The following is a 6,000-nucleotide window of genomic DNA, read 5'->3' on the forward strand; positions in this document are numbered from 1 at the left end:
ATAAATCCACTTCCGGGGCCCACTTGGTGTGTGCTTGGGCTGAGCTTGAATGTTACACGTGCAGAGGCTCTTTTTGGAGTTGAACGCCAAGTTGTAACATATTTTTAGCGTTCAACTCTGGTTTGTGACGTGTTTCTGGCGTTTAACTCCAGACAGCAGCGTAGAACTGGCGTTCAATGCCCTTTTACGTCATCTAAACTCGGCCAAAGTATGGACTATTATACATTGCTGGAAAGCCCTGGATGTCTACTTTCCAAAGCAATTGAAAGCGCGCCATTTTGAGTTCTGTAGCTCAAGAAAATCTACTTTGAGTGCAGGGAGGTTAGAATCCAACAGCATCAGCAGTCCTTCTTCTACCTCTGAATCTGATTTTTGCTCAAGTCCCTCAATTTCAGCCAGATAATACTTGAAATCATAGAAAAACACACAAACTCATAGTAAAGTCCAGAAATGTGAATTTAACATAAAAACTAATGAAAATATCCCTAAAAGCAACTAGATTCTACTAAAAACATACTAAAAACAATGCCAAAAAGCGTATAAATTATCCGCTCATCACAACACCAAACTTAAATTGTTGCTTGTCCCCAAGCAACTGAAAATCAAATAGGATAAAAAGAAGAGAATATACTATAAATTCCAAACTATCAATGAAACATAGCTCTAATCAGATGAGCGGGACTTGTAACTTTCTGCCTCTTGAATAGTTTTGGCATCTCACTTCATCCATTGAAGTTCAGAATGATTGGCATCTATAGGAACTCAGAGTTCAGATAGTGTTATTGATTCTCCTAGTTCAGTATGATGATTCTTGAACACAGCTATTTTATGAGTTTTGGCCGTGTCCCTAAGCACTTTGTTTTCCAGTATTACCACCGGATACATAAATGCCACAGACACATAACTGGGTGAACCTTTTCAGATTGTGACTCAGCTTTGCTAAAGTCCCCAATTAAAGGTGTCCAGGGTTCTTAAGCACACTCTTTTTTTGCTTTGGACATTGACTTTAACCGCTCAGTCTCAAGTTTTCACTTGACACCTTCATGCCACAAGCACATGGTTAGGGACAGCTTGGTTTAGCCGCTTAGGCCAGAATTTTATTCCTTTAGGCCCTCCTATCCACTGATGCTCAAAGTCTTGGGATCCTTTTTATTTACCCTTGCCTTTTGGTTTTAAGGGTTATTGGCTTTTTGCTCTTGCCTCTTGGTTTTAAGAGCTTTTGGCTTTTTCTGCTTGCTTTTTCTTCTTTTTTTTTCGCCTATATATATATTTTTTTCTTTTTTTTTCTGCAAGCTTTGTTCTTTGATGCTTTTTCTTGCTTCAAGAATCATTTTTATGATTTTTCAGATTATCAAATAACATATCTCCTTATCATCATTCTTTCAAGAGCCAACATATTTAACATTCTAAAATAACAACTTCAAAAGACATATGCTCTGTTCAAGCATTCATTCAGAAAACAAAAAGTATTGTCACCACATCAATATAATTAAACTAAGTTCAAGGATAAATTCGAAACTCATGTACTTCTTGTTCTTTTGAATTAAAACAGTTTTCATTTAAGAGAGGTGATGGATTCATAGGACATTCATAACTTTAAGACAAAGTTACTAAATACTAATGATCATGTAATGAAGACACAAACATGGATAAGCACTTAATTAACATAGAGAAAATGAAAAACAGAGAATGTAAGAACAAGGAATGAGTCCACCTTAGTGATGGTGGCGTTTCCTTCTTGAGGAACCAATGATGTCCTTGAGCTCTTCTATGTCTCTTCCTTGTCTTTGTTGCTCCTCCCTCATTGCTTTTTGATCTTCTCTTATTTCATGAAGGATGATGGAGTGCTCTTGATGTTCCACCCTTAATTGTCCCATGTTGGAACTTAATTCTCCTAGGGAGGTGTTGATTTGCTCCCAAAAATTCTGTGGAGGAAAGTGCATCCCTTGAGGTATCTCAGGGGTTTCTTGATGATGAGCTTCTTCATGTGCCTGTTGAGATCCATAAATGTGCTCTCTTGTTTGTTCCATCCTTTTCTTAGTGATGGGCTTCTGAGATGAATCTTTTCATCTCCCATGGCTCAGAGGTGGAAGCAATTGTCTTCTCTTTCCTCTTTCTTGAGGTTTCTCTGGCCTTACGTGCCATTAATGGTTATGGAAAAACAAAAAAGCTATGCTTTTACCACACCAAACTTAGAATGTTGCTCGTCCTCGAGCAAAAGAAGAAAGAATAGAAGAAGAAGAAGAAGAAGATATGGAGGGGATGGATGGTTGTGTGTATTCGGCCATATGGGTGGGATTGGGTGGGAAAGAGATGTTGAATTTTGAAGGTAGGTGGGTGTATGGATGTGAGTGGTGAAGTGGTTATAGGGAAGAGAGATTGAGATGATTGGTGAAGAGTTTTGGGGAAGAGTGTTTATGGGATTGTGTGAAAGAGGGGTGAGAAGAAGTGAGTGGAGGTAGGTGGGGATCCTGTGGGTTCCACAGATCCTGAGGTGATCCTGTGGGGTCCACAGATCCTGAGGTGTTCAAGGATTTACAACCTTGCACCAAATTAGGCATGCAAAATGCCCTTGCACACAACTCTGGGCGTTCAGCGCCAAGTTGGTGCTTGTTCTGGGCGTTGAACGCCCATTTGTTGCCCATTTCTGGCGTTGAACGCCAGAACCATGCTTGTTCTGGGCGTTCAGCGCCAGCTCTTCTCCAGGGTGCAATTCTGGCGTTCAAACGCCCAGATGCTGCCCATTTTGGGCGTTCAGCGCCAGAACCATGCTCTGTTCTGGTGTTGAACGCCAGCCAGATGCTTCTTACTGGCGTTTAAATGCCAGTAAGGTCTTCCTCCAGGGTATGATTTTTCTTTTGCTGTTTTTGATTCCGTTTTCAATTTTTATATTTATTTTGTGACTGATGCCAATGCATCTTAGGCTAGTTTCACTAGCCTTTTTCTTTTATTTTTAGTTGTTTTATGCATTTTCTTGAGCCTTAAGTAATCATTTGGGCCAAATAGTCATGCTTGTCTTAAATCATTCAACATGAAGATTTTGATGCAAATTCCATGAGTTTTTAGTTATATTACTTGAATGCTATGAATGGAAGATTTCTCATGAAATTTTGCAAGACTTTGATGCAATTGTTTGGATGATTTCAGGGAAGAAGAGGCTAAGCAAGGAAGCAACAAAATCAATAAAGGAAGCTTGAATATCAAATGTGGAGTTTAAGTTCCAGTTTAAGCCTAAACTGGAGTTTAAACGCCAGAATCATGAAGGCTAAGAAATGCTAGAATTGAAGTTTAACCTCCAGTTTAACCTTAAACTGGAGGTTAAACGCCAGAATGAAAAGTCTCACCAAAGAAGCATTCCACGTTTAACCTCCAGTTTGACCTCAAACTGGAGGTTAAACGCCAGAATGATAATGCCACTCAGGAAGGAGTTCCACGTTTAACCTCCAGTTTAACCTTAAACTGGAGGTTAAACGCCAGAATGGGAAAAGCACCAGGGAGCCATTTCCACGTTTAAGCTCCAGTTTGACCTCAAACTGGAGCTTAAACGTGTTCGACCAAGTTTTCCCCTCCAGGGTTGCTCTCTCCATTTCCACGTTTAAGCTCCAGTTTGACCTCAAACTGGAGCTTAAACGTGTTCGACCTCCAGGGCTACCTTTTCCATTTCCACGTTTAAGCTTCAGTTTAACCTTAAACTGAAGCTTAAACGTGTTATATGGAACAGCTTGACCATGCCTTCTTCAAACATAAATAACTTGAGCTACAAAACTCCAAATGAGGTGATTCAAAATGCATTGGAAAGAAGACATCTAGAGCTTTCCAAGCATATATGGCATGCATGGTGGATACTAAAAATTGAGGGAGAAAACAGCCCCGTAATGTGCATAGAAGAGCATAGTACCAACATGCAATCAGGCCAGCTGACCTCTTCACCTTCCATGGAGTATAACTCGAGTTGTAGAGATCCAATTGAGGTTCTTCCAGTTGCGTTAGAAAGCTGACATCCATAGCTTTCTAACGAGGTATAATAGTCTATATTTGGCATCAAATTGGCAAGGTTGACAAGAGAACAAAGTGACGACTCAAGAAAGGGGGTGCAACATTTGAGTGTAGTTTAATGGATCATTATCCTTTTTGGATCAATTATGTCACTCTACCCTTCAAGCAAGCAAGGCCCATCAACAACACCAAATCAAGGCCACAAGAATCATCTAGAATAGTTTATTTTCATTTGATTGTAATTTGCTTTGAATTTCATTTTCATTTTGTAATTTAGGGAGCCTATTTAAAGGCCTTAGTTTCTACATTTGACACACACGGGGGATTGAAGGGGAATCCAGCCCCTGAAGGGGACTTTTTACTTTCACTTTTAGCTAGTTTTCCTTTTCTTTGTAATTGAATTCAGAGCTATGACTCACTAAACCCCCTTTCATTGGGTTAGGGAGCTCTATTGTAATTCAATGAATCAATAATAGTTTATCTTCTTCTTCAATCTTTTCTCTTGAATTTTGTTAGAAAGCTTCTCGATCTAATTCCATTGAGTAGTTGTCTTGGGAAAGAAACTACTCATACTTGGAATCCTTCGGAGCCTTGGGAAAGGAATGGAGGATTCATGCTAGAGAAGCTTTCTCACAGTGGATTGGATTGGGGTTTGGATGGATATTGTGACATGTAATCCTACCAAATTGTGGTTCATGAAATTGTGTGGTATAATCAGTGATCAAGCATCATCTCTTCTTATGAACATTTAAACCAAGGGATTGGGAATTTGTTTGTTTTTAGAGAGCATTGGTGAGCCAAGGAATTGGGATCCAATCATATAAGATTGCCAAGCAAAATTCAATGAATGCATTGGTTGAGGAAGAGATATACATGTTTTGATTCGGAGATTTCAATATCTCCTAAACCCAATGAATTCCCCATTTCTGATTTCTACTTTCTCTTTACATTCTGCAATTCAATTCTTGCAATCATCCCCATTCCCTTTTAATTTCAGCAATTTACATTCCGCTCTTTAATTCATGCAATTTAAGATTCAGCCATTTAATTTTCTTGTCATTTACTTTTCCCGCCAATTTTACATTCCGCAATTCTCATCGCAAATCTTGATTCCGCTCAACTAGAACACACTTCTAATCCGAATTGCTCACTCAACCAATCCTTGTGGGATTCGACCTCACTCTATTGTGAGTTTTTACTTGACGACGATAACCGGTGCACTTGCCGGAAGGAATTTTGCCGATAGTGCAATTTCCTAAATCGTAGCATAACAAGTTTATGTGCATCAAGTTTATGGCGCCGTTGCCGGGGATTGGTTTTCGATTGACAATTCTCAAATTGGAAGTTAACTAGATTGAGCAATTTTTCTTTTCTTTTGTTAATAGTTTTTGTTTCAGTTTATTACTGCTAATTTCTGCAAATTTTAATTTGTTTTCTTTGCTTATTCACTTGTTAGCATACTAACCACTAGCTGTTTGTGATATTGCCTCACTATGGGATTTCCACTATCTTTGGATGAGTATTGTTTGAGACTGGGCACATTGCAAAAAAGAAAGGAGTATCCATCATCTTTTGGTCAATCAAAATCCATGAGAAACTCTCCATCACCACAGAATGATTCATGTTATTATGCTCATGGTGGGTGGGAATATCAGGAACAGGAAACGGGGTACTTCCCAGAGCCACAAAATGGTCCATGTTTTGGTGAATTTGATCACTACTCAAGTTGTGGCTGGGAAGATCAAAACCAAAGAGATTTCACTTATTCACACCCCATTCATCAAGAGCCATCACCTCTGAATTATCCAACCTCACCTCCTAGTTTTACATATCCAAATTCTTCATCACTTGAGCATTTCTCAGCACAAAATTCCTTCTCAAATTCATACAATTCATTTCACTATCCACAAGAGTCATACCACTACCAACACGCCAACCAAAGACTCTATCAGCCCATACAAAACACATACTCCCAGCCACCATATCACAGCCAAGATAATCAAC

This window comes from Arachis ipaensis, chromosome B9, assembly GCF_059453495.1.
Source record: "Arachis ipaensis isolate K30076 ecotype BB chromosome B9, ASM5945349v1, whole genome shotgun sequence".
Classification (NCBI taxonomy): domain Eukaryota; kingdom Viridiplantae; phylum Streptophyta; class Magnoliopsida; order Fabales; family Fabaceae; genus Arachis; species Arachis ipaensis.